This window comes from Eulemur rufifrons, chromosome 29 (genome assembly GCF_041146395.1).
Source record: "Eulemur rufifrons isolate Redbay chromosome 29, OSU_ERuf_1, whole genome shotgun sequence".
Classification (NCBI taxonomy): domain Eukaryota; kingdom Metazoa; phylum Chordata; class Mammalia; order Primates; family Lemuridae; genus Eulemur; species Eulemur rufifrons.
The window spans coordinates 28057498-28074633 of NC_091011.1; the positions used below are offsets into that span (position 1 = coordinate 28057498).

Genomic DNA, 17136 nt, shown 5'->3' on the forward strand with positions numbered 1-17136 from the left:
TCACCCAGTGCCTCCAGGTGAGAGTCTCTGTACTCCAGCCCCACTGGTTTTCTTTCAGTTCCTGGAACTGAATTTGCCCTTGTCCTTATTTCTTCAACTGAACTTGGATTTGAACTTGGCATTCCTGTCCCAGACCTACTTATATGAAATCTCAAGGAGCTATGCATTTATGTGTAGATACTCCCCTGTCCATATGCAAAAAGAACTTGCTGTCTTGAAGGAGAAAATGATTGAGACCTGGGTATTGTGATCTCTGTTGTCACTTTTACATCTGACCTAAGACAAAGTGTACAACTTAGGGCCATGAGAACCCTAGGAGAAGGGTCCTATCATCTTTTAACTTAAATACTGGGGCTTTTGAGATTTTAAAAACAGTATGCTGTACTTTGCCAGTATAGAAACAACCTATAAATAAAATTTTATCAAGATAGTTTTGGGAGAAAGATATGCATAGTGATTATTAGAACTTGAACTCTCCAATCTTGATTCTACCCACTAATTGGCTTTGTGACCTTAAACTCTCTAAACCTTGTTTTTTTCATAATAAAACTATAATAATAATAGTTCTTGTCTTATAAGATTGTTGTAAGGTTTAAAAGTAAACCTTGCTTTAAAAGTAAAGCACTTAATCCAGGGTCAGACTAATGGTAGGTGCTGAGTAAATATAAACATTCATTTTCATTTATTTTTATTTTATTTTTTTTGAGACAGAGTTTCACTCTGTCACCCTGGGTAGAGTGCCCTGGTGTCAGCCTAGCTCACAGCAACCTCAAACTCCTGGGCTCAAGCGATCCTCCCACCTCGGCCTCCCGGAGAGCTAGGATCACAGACATGAGCCACCCAACTAGCTGGGACTACAGGCACGCTCCACCATGCCTGGCTAATTTTTCTATTTTTAGTAGAAACAGTGTCTCGCTCCTGCTCAGGCTGGTCTCAAACTCCTGAGCTCAAGGTAATCCTCCCAGAGTGCTAGAATTACAGGTGTGAGCCACCGCATTCAGCCTAAACATTCATTTTTATCATTATAGTTAATATTAACTTGAACTTCATTCTTATATGTGAAAGGCCTGAATATTCATAGTAAATAATTCTTCTACCTTTTGCTTTCCCCAAAAACTTTTTCAGGCATCATGGGTATTAAAAATGTACCCACCCATACCTCTTTAAAATTGTACAAAAGCCAACAAAACATATACTGTACATGTGAATATGTACTTTTAAAATAAAAAGTGCCTTACTTTACACATTAACATGATGCTTTTGCCAAGAATATAATAGGATGTTTAGTAACTGGGCTACATTTCATATCTTTAACATCTGGTATAACCTGGACCTAAAAGAAGCAAAAAAAAGTCGGTGAATTCTTATCCTAGTCTATTCTACTGAGCCTTGTCCTTGCGTGGGCAGTAAGTGATTTTCACCTGTCACCCCCATGCCAGCATCTATCTGTTGGTAGCCGCTGCCAGAGCATTGTGTTAAGAAGAACTCTGCAATTAAGTCTGGGTTGGGGGAAAGAGTACCATGTGTTTAGCTGTGACTTACGGGCATGAGGCAGTGAGAGCAGCAGTGTGGGCACCACATTTGTCACCCCTTAATGGGGAAAGTTGAAATCAAGAGCTCTCTGGTGCAATCTTTATATTTTGTTATTGGACAAACTTCAGGCAAGGGAAGTTTGTCTCAGTTCTCCATCCACTAAGTGGAAAAAAGACTTCCCTCCGGCTTTCTTCCCTGAAATGTAGGGAGAGAAAATTGAGTGTTTTCACTGGCTGAAAGAGATTGAAACTCTTTGGATAAAAGTCCTCTGTTAATTTAAGAAACTGGTACAATTACAGGCGAGCTGCCTCTACTTTGGCCGGTTCCAGAGCCAGAACTGAGATGGACTTATTTCAAGAAGCGTGACACTCTCAGGCAGGCATAGTGGTTCATGCCTGTAATCCTAGGACTCTGGAAGGCTGAGGCAGGAGGATTTGCTTGAGCTCAGGAGTTGGAGACCAGCCTGGGAAAGAGCAAGACTCCATCCCTACTAGAAATAGAAAAAATTAGCTGGGCATGGTGGTGTGCATCTGTAGTCCCAGCTACTGGGGAGGCTGAGGCAGGAGGATCGCTTGAGCCCAGGAGTTGGAGGTAGCTGTGAGCTATGATGATCCCACTGCACTCTAACCCGGGTGACCGAGTGAGACTCTGTCTCAAAGAAAAAAAAAGAAAAAAAAAAAAAAAAAAAACAACCCTGATACTCTGCAGAAGAAATGGGTCTCTTTGACATAGACCACTTTTCAGATAATGGTGCCTTCACCATATAGGAATCTATTTTTTTTGGTAGGAAATTCCAAACTGAAGGGACCCAGCTTATAGAAAAAATAGGTTGTTGTTCCTTCTGACTGTATTAATCATGCCTTATAATTTGTGGAGTTCTCAGTTGATCTTGTCCTCAATGTTCTTTCCCATCCTAGGCTTTGGGTCAGCTATTCCGTTAGCTAGACGATCCCTGTGAAACCATACTGCCCTTTTGAATTGTGTCATTTCCTTGGCAGGAATCTTCATTTATTGCTGTAAAACTTTTAAAAGAATTTTTATAAAAATAGTATAGGTTCATTATAGGTCATTTACAAGATAAATGTGGGTTGTAATACTTTACTTTACTTTTAAATGGCCAATGATAGGTCAAATAAAATGAAGCCTGAGAATGACTGTGGGTTGTGGAGGTCATTGGTGTCATGTGGTTTCCTTGCAGTGCTGGGGGGGAAGGGCTGGTTAGAGTCGATTCACGAGAGACGGGGAACAGAGGAATAGAACACCCCAATTCCTCCAGCCCCCGGACAGGATTTGATAGAGCCCTTCATAAATGTTCTGCTTTGGAACCTTGAGCTTGGCTAACCGCATGCTTAACACTGCAGTCCTCTCGCCCTGTGTGGTTAACTCTTTTGATTAATTCATTGATTAAAGAGTATATGATTCTTTGAGTACTGGGTCCTGTAGCTGCATCTTTTTACCTCTCACAGCACCCAGCCCCTGGCTTTGCATGTGGAAGATACCAATTATTGTTCGAATTATTGGACTGAATTTATTGAACACCAGCAGCAAATATCCTTCCACCAGGGTAGGTTAGAATGTATGGCCAGGTACACAGGGGGAGCTTATGGGGGCAAAAAGCCCACAGATTCTTAAGCTCCCTCACTCCAGGGACATATGTGAGGACCTGTGGAAAAAAAAAATAAAAAATAAAAAGAAGAGGAAGACCTCTCCATTGAGTTTATTCTGGCAAATGATGAAATCCATAAATGTTCTTCTATGCCTGCGGTCTGTGACCAAACTACTCTATTGAAAATGCGTAACGAAGGTAAGGACTATTGAAACTGACCTGTGTTCACATCAGCTCTGCTTTTTGCCTGCTGGGTGACCTTTATTTAACACGTCTGATTCTCAGCTTTTCAGTTGTGAGATTTTGATAATTGTGTTTACTTTTGAGAACTAAATAAAATAGTAAACATGAAGCTCCCGGGCTGGGCTCGCACGTGGAGCTATTGAGTAAGCGTGGATGCAATGAATGAATAAGCGTGCAGTTGCTAGGTAGGAAGATTACTATTCACAGAGCTCTGCACATATATTAAGTGGGTTGAAGGATATCTAAGTGGGAGGGAGAATTGCTATTTAAAAACCTGTAAAATATGAGTAATTGAAATTTCCTCGTTTTTTCCCACTGCCCCCTTACATTTCCTTCCTAGAACTTTCAAAGTAACACATTTCAGAGGCCAGATTGAGCTAGATAAAGATGAATGAATATATTTTGTCTTTATCGAAAGAGTCCTATACCCCTGAGTTTTATTGCTTCAACCAATATCTATTAAAAACCTATTATTAAAAGGCCCTGAGCAGGGAGATGTGAAGCTGTGACAGCCAGACAGTCCATCATGAATAAGAAATCAACTCTGATTGGAAAAACTATGGGTTGTAAAGAGAGCACAGCCTCCATTGTTTTCTTTGTGTGTTGTTAGCATTTGGCAGGAAAGTCAGAAATCAGAAAAGGAATCCTGCCAAACTAATGACAACTGCTTCACTCACAATTGCAGGAGATTTGAAATGGAAAGATCTGTTGCTAGGTGAGTCCCCATACAATTATGCAGTTCACTCTTGTCACCCTGCTGTCTCTGGGCTAATCTAAGGTGGCTTGAGCTCTCCCAGGATCACCTGAGAGTTTATCTATGCAGGCTGTTAGATTATGCTGCCTGCCAGAGGGCCCAGCCTGGGCTCGGCGCCAGAACTCATAAGATAGGTGAGTTTAGTGGGGGTGAATATGCCAAGGAGAGAAAAGTGAATTAAAACCATGATGTTCAGGTATTTGTAATTTCAGCTGCCTGGGTATTGAAAATGCTTAGTCTCATTTATTTCTTTTAATTCATCACATCTTTAGAGATACTGAGATTTACCAGCTGCCTTTTGTAAGTATGTGCTGAATAAAAAGCCTTGGAAAGACCAGTCGAGGAGGAGGGGCCTTGGGAACATCAGGATTGTGTCACATTGTTCTCTGATGGTCATAAAAGATGAAGGCAGCAAGCATGAAGTCTGAAGCTAGATGGCTCTTGAATCTTGGGCTGTTTATAAGGTATTTGACCTTGTGCAAGGTATACACCCCTCTGTGCCTTGGTTTCTTATGAGGTGCAAATTGCTTAGTTAGAAGAGAGCCTGCAGGTAGGAAGTGCTGTGTAAGTGTTTGACAAGTAAACACTCACTTTCCCTGAGCAGGGGAGTTCTAAGAGCCCTCAAGCAAGTACTACAGCTGGGTCCCTGCTCCATCCTTCCAGCTGTGCGGCAAGTGGCACCCACCGTGCAGGGGCAGACTGCTTGGCTTCTGTTTAGGCTGCTCTGAGAGGGAGGGTCGGTAAGGGACCCTGGAGGTTAAAACTATCCGATAGCATCTTTGCAGTTCATAGTAGTCATTCATGCTGTGCTTTGGAGTCTCAAAATAACCCAGTGCGGTCTGTGTTGTTTTCTCCACTGCGGAAAGAAAATATGGCCCAGAGATATGAACTGACTTGTTCAGAGTCACGGGGCTAGTAAGTGGTAGGGGACCAGGCTTACCATCTATTTAGAGAGCCCTGGGTTTCTTTAGATGCTAGAAAGCGTCTTCAGAAGTTAATTCAAGTTCCATGTGCCTTACGTGCCAATGATGGTTGTTTAAACAAGCCTCCATCGACCAACACCTCTGTGAATGCAGGACCAAGAATGTCATGGCTGAGTGAAGCAGCCTTCCTGACCCCTCTTTGCCTGGAGCTATGTCTTCTGGTGGGCCCAATAGAGAAAAATCATTAACTATGTATTTCTTGGAGTTTAGTTTTCCAGATTCTCATTGTCTGGCCTTTTACTTTTCCTTACTGCTGACCTTTTATCCATACCTATGATTGTGACATTATACCCTGAAGGCAGAAAGGACAAAGAAATCAGACTCAGTTCTCAATATATTTCCTTATAAGTAAGGCTTATAAAGAAAGAAACAAACATTTGATATCAGAAGAGGTCACTGTCACCGTGATCTCTATTAAAAGGATTTGTTCTATAAAATTTGGATTCAGTCAAAAGGCCAAACTCAAGGATCCATTCAGGTTCCCCCTGCACAGGGGGCTTCTTTGCTCTTCTCCATGTCCACAAATGACAGGCTGTCAGCTACCCTCCTCTCTGAAAAGCAGGAGAAACTAAATCTTAACACTAAATCTTAAACTAAATCTGGGCCGGCGCGGTGGTGCACGCCTGTAATCCCAGCACTCTGGGGAAGCCCAGGAGGGTGGATCGCTTGAGGTCAGGAGTTCGAGACCAGCCTGAGCAAGAGCGAGACCCCCGTCTCTACTAAAAATAGAAAGAAATTATCTGGCCAACTAAAAATATATCTAGAAAAAATTAGCCAGGCATGGTGGCGCATGCCTGTAGTCCCAGCTACTCGGGAGGCTGAGGCAGGAGGATTGCTTGAGCCCAGGAGTTTGAGGTTGCTGTGAGATAGGCTGACGCCATGGCACTCAGTCTAGCCCAGGCAACAAAGTGAGACTCTGTCTCAAAAAAAAAAAAACAAACATTTCTGGAAGTTGCTGAACTGTCTATACTGTTTGGCAATTCCAGAGCAAGCCCAGCAAATATATTTGAGTAGGTTTTAAAATTATTACTTTGATTAAAAACTACATGGGATGCTTTAAGAAAATAAATGGATTTATTTATGGCTGGCAGTGGCCACAGTGCCCGATACAGGAAGGCAGAATCCTGGCCCCGATGTCGAGAGGACACTTACCAGCTATGCAGATACTGGATGCAACTGACTCTGCAGTTCTTTCCTGGGAAGAGGAAAGTCTAGTACAGTAATTCAATGATGTTAAAATACTAAAGGCTGGAAGTGACATGTAAGAAGTAGGATGGAAAAACCAGAAGACTTCCCTAGGATAATCTGACATCCCTCTAACCCTCCACCTTGGCCCTACTGTCAAGTACAGCTGCATTTCTCTCTGCACCTGTACACAAGCTGCGCTTAGTAAAATCACCCCCTCTCTTCTCCTACTCCAGATCAGTCACCTTCCTGGCACATCCCTGGCCTAGGGGTCCCTCTTGCCCTGTGTGGTGGGCACATCCTAGTCCCAGAACCTGTGAATGTTACCTCATTTGGGAAAAGGGCCTTTACAGGTGCAATCAATTTAAGGATATTGGAATGAGGAGAGCATCTAGGATTAGCCAGGTGGGCCCTAAATTCATTGACAGGTGTCCTTATAAGAAACGCACAGGGGAGAAGACAGACACAGAGGAGAAGTCATGTGATGATGGAGGCAGAGATTGGAGTGACGGAGCTACAAGCCAAGGAATGCCATGGAGTGGCAGCAGCCACCAGAAATGGCAAGAGGCAAGGAACGAATTCTCCTCTGGAGCCTCTGGAGCAAGCGTGGCCCTGCCAACACCTTGATTTTGGACTTCTAGCTCCACAGCTGTTGAGAATAAATTTCTATTTTAAGCCACCACATTTGTGGTCATTCATCAGGGTAGCCTCAGGAAACTAATATGCTCTGCTTCTTGCTGTGTGTCAACTTTTCTGGGGTCCCAGCTCACGTCCTTAGTGATAGCTCAGGTGGATCTAGGCCTTGGGGATTGTCCCTGCCCGAGCTCCTGCAGTGGGTTGGTTTGAATCTCCCATTTGGCACTTACGAATTTTCAACCGTGTACTGTGTGTCTTTATTTTTAATGTATATTAACTCCAAGGGCCAGCACTTGGTTTTGCATCTCTGCATCTCTAGTTCCTGGTGATGAGCTTTAGACCTTTGAGTAGGGGCTAAGTAGAGGCTGGGTTACAGACTGGACTGTAACATACCTGGCACTAAAGTTGTTCCTTCTTTGATCTGTAAGGTTATCTGGCATCGTAATCTGTCACTAGGTTCTCAGTATGAGAAGCAGTTATTCTTGTGTAGTATTGTGAAAAATATTTACTGTTGATTTGGATCAAGGATAAGGAAGAGTTTATTGTGCTATATTTCTGCCACCTACTCCTGTGGTTCTAATCATATATGCATTAATTACCTGAATGTGTTTCTGATTGCAAATTTCAATTAGCTTTGAAAAAATACTCTGAGCATACTGTAAGAGAAACCGTGTTACCAGCTGGCAACACCCAGCAATGGGGAATGGGCTGGTGTGGTTTTCTCTTTTTCTTTTTCCTTTTCTTCCTTGAGACAGGGTTTTACTCTGTTCCCTGGGCTAGAGTGCAGTGATGTCTTCATAGCTCACTGCAACCTCAAACTCCTGGGCTCAAGTGATCCTCCTGCCCTGGCCTCCCAAGTAGCTGGGACTACAGGTGTGTGCCACTATGTCTGGCTAATTTTTCTACTTTTTGTAGAGATGGTATCTTGCTGTGTTGCCCAGGCTGGTCTCAAAACTCCTGGCCTCGAACAGTCCTCCCACCTCGGCCTCCCAAAGTGCTGTGATTACAGGCGTGAGCCACTGCATCCAGCCTGTTTAAAACAGAGCTGGAAAATATAAAGTGAAGAACAAAAATATCTCCACCTTCTCACCGCTGGCCCCTGTGCCATTCACACAGGAGTCTGCGTTGGAGACTTCCTGCATTCCCACAGGGTATGTGCCCGTATGTGGTGAGTTAGCCCAGAATCTCCTCCACGAGCCCATCTGCCGCTGTGGAAACAAGCACTTCTTAGGAAAGAGGTCACAGACAGGGCACCGAGTTGGAGTCGGCAGGCCTGGGACCTGGTCCTCAGAAGTCTCTCGTTCATTTCAGTGACCCTGAGCACACAAGATGTGTCCTTACTCACATCTCTAAAAAGGAAAGAGCTGGGTAGATGACTTCCCCATTCTCTTTCAAACTGAGGTTTAGAACAAATAATCTTTGACTCTGTGGGGGAAAGCCAATCATTTCAGTGTACTCTGAAAGAAAAAAAAGCCCAAAAGAGACCCCGGAGTCCTTTGGGTGGACAGACCTGTCCTTTCTCCGCTGTCTAGACCAGATGTTCAGCTGTGAGGATCTGCCTGTCATCTCCGAACTCAGTCCACGAATGGGTTCCACCTCTTAATAGTTTACGATCTTGGGCAAACTACTTGGGAGCTTCAATTTTCTCATCTGTAAAATGAGGGTAATAATAGTTTCATTATAGAATCACTACAAGGCACACAGTATTAAAAAAATTGTAGTTGTTATTTTTATTACTATAACCATTACCATAATAGCAACTATAAAACACTACTACCGCCTTGGTGGGCTGCATGGCCAGAGCAGAATGACTTTTATGGGTTGAATGTCCTTCTGGGTTGGAAAGAAAAGTGCATGGAAGATGCCGTCCATAGCCTTAAGGGTCTTGATACAATTAGGGGAATATTTAACCAATATTAAAAAAGTGCCAAAGTAATTGCAGCCATAGATGTTGAGTGAGTGATCGACAGGGTAGGTGTAGTTATTATGTGTGTTGAAATGTTTTTATTAATACTATTTTAGTTATACATCCATCAGTGGTCAGTACAGTTGGAAAGCATTTTTCTCTTATTTGGAAACCCAAGATGGGAATGACCTTAGGTGGAGCCACCGACAGAGCTGAGAGCTCTGGTGTTTTGTGTCCCCATTGTCAGTATCAACTGCCGGCAAGGACTCCTTTCCCTCCCTGCCGTACTTTCTCAAGGCATCCCTGCCAAGACTGGGGGAATATTCTCCCATTGTCTAATTCTAAGTAAGTAAGGCACCAGAGTTTTGGGTGTGTGGCTAGCCAAGTAATGGCACTTGAAACATTTTGGGGGCCTGAATCATCTGGTTGGTGAGCTCCATCCCTGTGTGAGGGAAGAGGGACAGTGACAGCTGGCAGCTGGTGACTGCCACTCCCATGTGGTCTTCAGAATCCAAGTGAGTGCATCATTGCTCAGTCTCCTTTTTCTTTAATCTTCTCACTTATTTCCTAAAATCAGAGATTGTACCTGAGGTTACTAGGCAGAAGCTAATGCTGCTGTTTAATATGACATGAGTTTGTGATAGAAGATTTAGAAAGGACGTCATAGCTCACTTATTCTGACCTCCTTCCTAGTCTTGGAATGCCCTCTGGGGTGTCTCTGCCAGGTAGCCGTCGAGGACAAGAGAATTTGCTCTTTCATAGAGCAGCCATGTCATTTTTGTCATTTTTCATAGCACTGATGATTAGATAATGAGACAATCCATCTTGTATGGGGATCTGGGATTCAGGTCCTTGTAGCTCCCACCCATGGGTCCTGGTTTTGCAAAGTGTGTCAAGTCAAACCCCAGTTCTTCAAGGCAGCCTGGTCTCCTGGATGTGGTTGCTCTACGTGAGCTTGTGGTACAGCCGTGGCGGCCTCATCTGTGCTGGTGGAGAATCTCAGGCCTCCCCCTGCCCTACTGAACTGAAATCTGCATTTTGACAGAGCTCCAGGTGATGGACATGCACATCACAGTTTGAGAAGCACTGAATGAGATCTCATACACAACTAATTTTTTTCTTTTTTAAATTACTATTGAGGCCTGCTGGTGCTCCAAAAATCTTAGCTGAGAAAGAAACATTTAACAAGAAGCAACAATTCCAACTCTCAGTGATTGAAATATAAGTACAGAATTGGTCTGATATCAATTGAGGCTGTCATTCTATTAACTGGAAATCTATTGGACAAGCACAATCATAAAAGGTAATAAATAATCTTTAGCCTTTCTTGATAGGCTCTCGAAGATCACATGGCTTTAAAATCATTAAAGACTGATTAAATTATGCTCTACGTGATTTAATGCCTGGTATTGCCTTGTGATCTTTAAAAACCTGATAAACAGACGAAATAAGTAATTAGAACAACCCACTCTCCGGTCATGCCACATAGAGGCAGCCACAAAATTTCCTTCCCCCACGTTTCTCAGCTGCAGGAAGATGAAAGTTTAAATTGCTTTCTATTTCTGACATCACTGCAAGGGCAGCGACTGAGGATTCAGCATTTGAAAGGTGCCTGGGAGATGTACACCGTGGAAGCAGCTGTGCTGGGGGGAAGTGCTTTGCATTCGTGCACTCAGCAATATGGAAATGAACTTGGCCCACTCATGTGCATGAGTAAATGCTAGCTGCCTTTCCAACCACAAAGCAGCTTTCTATCTTTGGCACATTTTAGACATTCAGTAAAACAGACTGAATTTAACGCCAGATGACAGTGCCAGACTATCTTCAGTTAAACGCAAGCAAAAACCTTAAGAAGCCACTTCCCCCAGCCCCTGCCATGTTTCTCTCCCCATCTGATATTCATGGTGACCTTTAAGCCTGACACCCGTGGGATGGGACACAGCTAAGTTAGCAGGGCTTTGATCTCCCCAGGGGCCCAAGTCTGCCTGTACTCTATTTCTAAGGATATTCAGCTACTCCCAAGGCACTGGGTACGTGGACGACAGTAAGAGCCACTCTCTGAGACCTGGTCCCTTGAGCCAAGAGAAACCAGCCTCTCTCTTTTTTTCTGAGTACCAATTCACTCTAATCCAGCTACATTATTAAAGTCCCACACCCTGAGTGCTTTGGTGGGGGGTGCTTTTTATACCCACTTGCTTGGAAGACTCAATAACTAAATATTTATTCAGGGCCCCTATTTCCTAGGTAATAGATAAGGTACAGTCTCTATCCTCACTGAACCCACATTCTAGCTCTCGAGGCAGACAAGGCCAGGGAGGTTTGTGTTAGTGCTTACTGTCGCCAGGGAGGGACAGAATTTCTGCTTGGAGCAGGAGGTTTGGGGCTAAATGAGAATTCACCAGGCTGTGAGGTAGATGGGGCAGGCATTTCGGGTATGAAAAAGCAAGTATGCAAAGGCTTGGCAGTGTTAACATGCGTGGGCTAATTTCTCATCCATGTTTGGTGGGACTACAGGGTCGGAAACATGGTAGCTCTGAGCAGTCCCTGCCCCGTGGGATTTACTCCTTGTTCATTATCAGAATTTACATATTTAAACTACAGTAAAAATGCAATATGCTATAATATGCAGCAGAATAATTAAAAATGTAGGTTCTGGCCGGGCGCGGTGGCTCACGCCTGTAATCCTAGCACTCTGGGAGGCCGAGGTGGGCGGATCGTTTGAGCTCAGGAGTTCGAGACCAGCCTGAGCAAGAGCGAGACCCCATCTCTACTAAAAATAGAAAGAAATTATATATGGACAGCTAAAAATATATATAGAAAAAATTAGCCGGGCATGGTGGCACATGCCTGTAGTCCCAGCTACTCGGGAGGCTGAGGCAGTAGGATCGCTTGAGCCCAGGAGTTTGAGGTTGCTGTGAGCTAGGCTAACGCCACGGCACTCACTCTAGCCTGGGCAACAGAGTGAGACTCTGTCTCAAAAAAAAAAAAAAAAAAAAAAAAAAAAAAAAAATGTAGGTTCTACAGTCGGGTGGCTTTACCATTTGGTAGCTTTATAACATCAGGGAAGTTACCCGCATTTAAAAATAAGGATACAAAAAAATAAAAAAATAAAGATACTAATAAATCCAATCTTGAAAGGTTGTGCAAAGATTAAGCATGAGAATGTAAGTATGGTGTTTAGCACAGTATTTGACATAAAGAAGATACTTAGCCAGGCACAGTGGCTCAGGCCTGTAATCCTAGCACTCTGGGAGGCTGAGCGTATGCTTGAGCTCAGGAGTTTGAGACCAGCCTGAGCAAGAGCGAGACCCTGTCTCTACTAAAAATAGAAAAATTAGCCAGGCATCATGATGGGAGCCTATAGTCCCAGCTACAGGCTAGGGCTGAGGCAGGAGGATCCATTGAGTCCAGGAGTTTGAGGTTGCAGTGAGCTATGATGACGCCACTGCACTTTACATGGGGCAACGGAGCAAGACTCTGTCTCAAAAATAAAAAAGAGATGCTTAATAAATAATTGCTTTGTTAATTCTTTCGGCATTTATTTATTTATTTATTTACTAATATCTACGGTGCACTATTTTAAGTAGTGAACAAGAGTTCTGTCTTGTTCAGCTAGAAAGTGCTCTCCAATCATTTTATATTACTATTGTTTATATTGTTGTGTTTATGTATTATTTCAATCGACCCTACTGGATAGTATGTCCTGAGGCTCTATTCTTTTGTGTTCTAAATGGCACGCTGTGCAGAATTGTGGGCACAGCTTAATACCTCCATGTAAGCCAACCCCCCTGTGCCATTTACTTGGTTGGAAACTCCAACAAGTATAAAACCAGGAGAATTCTCTTAGTACCTACTGTATACTTAGTACTTCGCTAGGGTTCTGAGCAAGCTGAAAAGATAATCCCTATGATGGTTTGGGAAGAAAAGACCAAAGCACTGGAGATAAAAATGGAAAAAAAAATCACAAGTTAATTAAATGCTCAATTATCTGGTAATGGACCATAATACTACTGTAATTTGCAGGAATATATGACTGATATGGTTTGGATAATTTAGGAATTTTGTGGAAGAAGGTAGAAATGGAACTAAAATCCTGAAGAGTTTTCATGGGTAGAAAAAAATAAAAGAAGATTCTGGGAGGCTGGAACAATATAAGTAAGTCACTGAAGTGGAAATAAAGACAAACATTGTGTAATCTGCATTTTTATATTACACGAGGGATAGGACCTACGGGGCCCTGTCAGTGGTCATTGCTGTGGTAGAAGCAGGGAATTAATGGGTGACAGCCTGGGTTAGGGTGATGGCTGGGGAACAGAGAAGAACTTACACATTTTTAAGATGAAATCAACAGGACTTATGTGTAAGAAAATATTAAAGTCCTTATAATTTTCAAAGTGATTTCACCTACACTGCATCCTGGCCTGGTATTCTTTCTCACAACAGTACAGAGAATTTGTGCCAGGATCATCAGTGATCCCTCCCCCACCATCCCCTTAACCAGTGTCGCCTTATTGTGAACAATATTTTAATCTTTACTCTCCTCAAATGAAATTCGCTATTAATTTATTTAACATATAATTTTGAAAACATCAATATCATACTTTACTGTAATATATAGGAAAATTCAAAGCATATGGTTAATACTAAAGCATATATTTCAATATGTAAAAGCCCAGACATGACTACACTAGAAGACATAATGGAGTGGTCAGATAGAGCTATACATGGAAAGCAACAGCTATGAATGCAGGCGATACAGGTGTGTTGTGTTAACAGCACGAATGGTGGTGGCCTTCAGCGACACTATTCTCTAAAAGGGCGGACAACACTTGCTAAAGTTCCAAAAAGAACTGAGTCTTCCCTCAGTTATTCAGTACTTGCATCCCCAAGAATTCAGAGTATAAAAAGCCATGCAAAAATACTTTAGTATATATGCAAAATAGAGTTCAGTACACTCAAGTGATTTTAAGCACATTTTTACCTACAAAAATGTCTAAGAGCTCTTTGGAAAATCCTCCAGGTTGTGGGACAGCTTTTTCATTGTGCAAGACTAAGGCCTTGCGGGACAGCTAGCATTCCCGGCTCCTGGCCATTAGATGCCAGAGACATCCCTGCATCATTGGGACAACCAAAAGTGCCCCCAAGATTCATGTGCCTCCAAGGGAGCAGTGCCAGCGCCACTGAGAACCACCAGGCTGGATGTCGGCTCTCAGGTTTCAGTCTCATGACTCAAGGGCAGCAACGGAGAGGGAAACTGGAAGGGAGATTTGGACGCCGAGTCCAGAAAAGGAGTTGGCTGTGCTGCTTTCTTCCTCGGTCAAGGAGAGCCTTCACTTTCTTAAATACTTCAAATCTGGCTTTTCCAACCTGGAAACAGTTTCAAGTTCTGAGCCCAGGTAGAAGATTAAATGAGGAAAACATGATATTTTGTAGGAAAAAAAATTGCAAACCTTTTTCAGCTTACAGGCCAACAAGCCCACTGTAATTCCCTGAGTTCCGTGCTGGTGCATTGGTAGGAATGTACTGTTGTCTCAAGAGTTCAGGAGAAATCCAGTTCAAACATGAATCCTTGAAACAGTTTTGAGATTTAATTCTTGTTTTCCCTTATGCTACAGGTATGATCTCATCTATTTTTTTTTTTTTTTTTAGTTTTGTAAAGTACGCAATGACCTCTAATCTCTTTTGGCATTTGCATGGTACACAATTAAATGCGCTGAGCAGATGTGCATGATTGTTTAGTATTAGCTCTCAGCAGGTCGCTTCTGCCTGGGAGTCTAAAAACAAATCAAAAGGGCTTGATCCACTTAGAATGCTTTCCAGAGGATTTCGAGCCTTGGATTTTTATTTAACAATGATAACAACACACACACACACACACACACACACACACACACCCCTCTTTCATATGAGTGTGTTGTATCAAATTTGTAAAGTGTCATTTGGCCAAAAGATACTGGGCAGGCTTCAAATGCATGACGATTTATGGTATTCCACGGATATAAATCTGTTGGCAGCCTTATTCCAGGGGTAGGTTTATTTGTCAATCAGACGCTGTCACAGGAGAGCAAATTAGGCTTTGTGAGGAAATCAGAACTAAACTGGACCTGTCATATTCTCAAGGAGACTGTTGTCCAGTAGGGTGATAAAACCTAATGGGTATTCTCCTAAGGAAGTGGTGAACCTTTGGAAGATAAGGTGGAAAACTGATGGAATCTCTAGGGATGAAATAGTACTTTCCTCTGGAAGAGGTGAAAATTTTAATTTGAGGACCTTAAAGATTCATTAACGTTTAGATAGGTAAAACCCATTAAATTTTGAGGAATGGCTTTCTGAGCTAAAATCAATTTGAGCAGGCTTTTTTGTGTTATTAAGTGATGGGAAGTGTGGTGTACATTCTCCGTTTATTGTCTGATTGTAATTATGTGACTTTGAATAATTGGTAATAATTGCTATAGGGAAGTCTCGTTCAACATTACTACCTTTCTGAAAAAAAGTCCTCGAATTTAAAAGCTGAATCTTTTTTCTAAGCTTTGCACTGAAGAAATCCCTTTCACAACTCCAGATCTTGGAATGCCACTGTGATATTTCAAACCTCTGGAGTATACCTTTAATTCCATTCACAGTAAGTGCCATCAGAAAGAAGGCAGGTCTGTCAGGATCGTTATATAGAGAGTTCAGTTGCTAAAGCAGGAAAGGGCTCTTGTTACCAGGTGGGTCCCATGTATTGAACTTGAGAACAACACAGACATCGAGCCGGAGCCACCCAGGACTCCCTGCGGTTTCCATGCCCTCCTTGTTAGACTGCCTGTGTCCCAGGACTTGAGTCTAACTGCCTTCCGCTCCCTGGCACCAGTCCAGCCTTACTGGCTCTTGCCCATTACTTTTGGCCTTTGGTTGTACCACCTGCTGGTAGGCAGGAGATCTGACTTATAGCAAGTTAGTCAAAGTGAAATTTTGGCCAAAATGTCATGCTTGTCAAAACTTAATTACTCTGTTTCCTTCTTTTTTTGCTCTGTGGCCCTGGGTAGAGTGCAGTGGCATCATGGTAGTTCACAGCAACCTCAAACTGCTGGGCTCAAGCGATCCTCCTGCCTCAATCTCCTGATTAGTTGGGACTACAGGTGCCACGACACCCGGCTAATTGTTCTATTTTCAGTAGAGACAGGGTCTCACTCTTGCTCATGCTGGTCTCAAACTCCTGAGCTCAAGCGATCCTCCAGCCCCAGCCTCCCAGAGTGCTAGGATTACAGGCATGAACCACCATGCCCAGCCAACTTAATTACTCTGTATTGGAAATGTTTTATATATGATCTGGATGGTAGTTACTCAATGTATATGTATATAAATAAACTCATTGAGTTGTACTCTTAAAATTCGTGCATGTCATGTACATTACATCCCAATAAAAATGTAAATATAGTAACAACGATGAATACCAACTCTCCCCGTCACTAAAGTATTGCCAATTTCAGTTTATTTTGGGGAATGTAGCAAGATTTATGCATTTTTAAGTATTTTAAAATAAATTTTCAGAATTTTTAGTGTTTTCCTTTTTTGTTTCTTTTAAAATTCTTTTTCAATTAGTTGAAATAACCTAAATAGCTAACAAGGGATGATTGATTGTATCATTTATTTATAACTGACCAAAAAAGAAAAGTTTTTGAAACAAAAGAGGGTAAAACCAAATTTCTAGGAATAAGAGGATGATACTTGTTACAAAACCATCCTTTTAGTGCTTCAAGATTTCTGATCCTTAAATACCTAGAATTTGTGGACGTTAGTTTTCAACTAAATCATTATTTCAACCAGATTGTCATGTTTACTAACTTGCATCTAATCTCATACTTTTCAGCCAATTCTTAACCCCCCCAATACACACACAAACCACATGCATGCACACACAGACACACACACAAACACACACACAGCTTCCATCCTGATGTGTATAGCTTTTGGTTAAATTTCAGACCAAAGCTTAGCAGTCAGTGAACAGTAGTGCATGATGATGTCAAAGTGAACAAAAATAGAACTTATGGAACTTATGGTAAAATCTTTACCTTTTGCACTGGTTGTCAAGTTTCAAACACCAAAAGACAGAAAAACATTCCCTTCTAAAAGAGAGCTTTTAAAAAATTTAAAAAAAAAATTGATGCCACTGAATTGTAGCTTTAAATCTATAAAGTCAAGGGATTGTATGGAAATTAAATTTGAATTTCTTCTCCCCAAGAAACCCAGCCAACTCACCACCTTGGATGGATTTAGTGATAGGATGAAGTGCTTCTTAACATTA

At 42.3% G+C, this 17136-nt stretch overlaps 1 protein-coding gene across 4 annotated transcripts in view; it reads left to right on the top strand.

Annotated features, from left to right (window-relative positions):
* The window catches only part of OSBPL3 (oxysterol binding protein like 3), a 153869-nt gene that overhangs the window by 69157 nt on the left and 67576 nt on the right, over positions 1-17136 (top strand). The gene's annotated exons all lie outside the window — the stretch shown is intronic.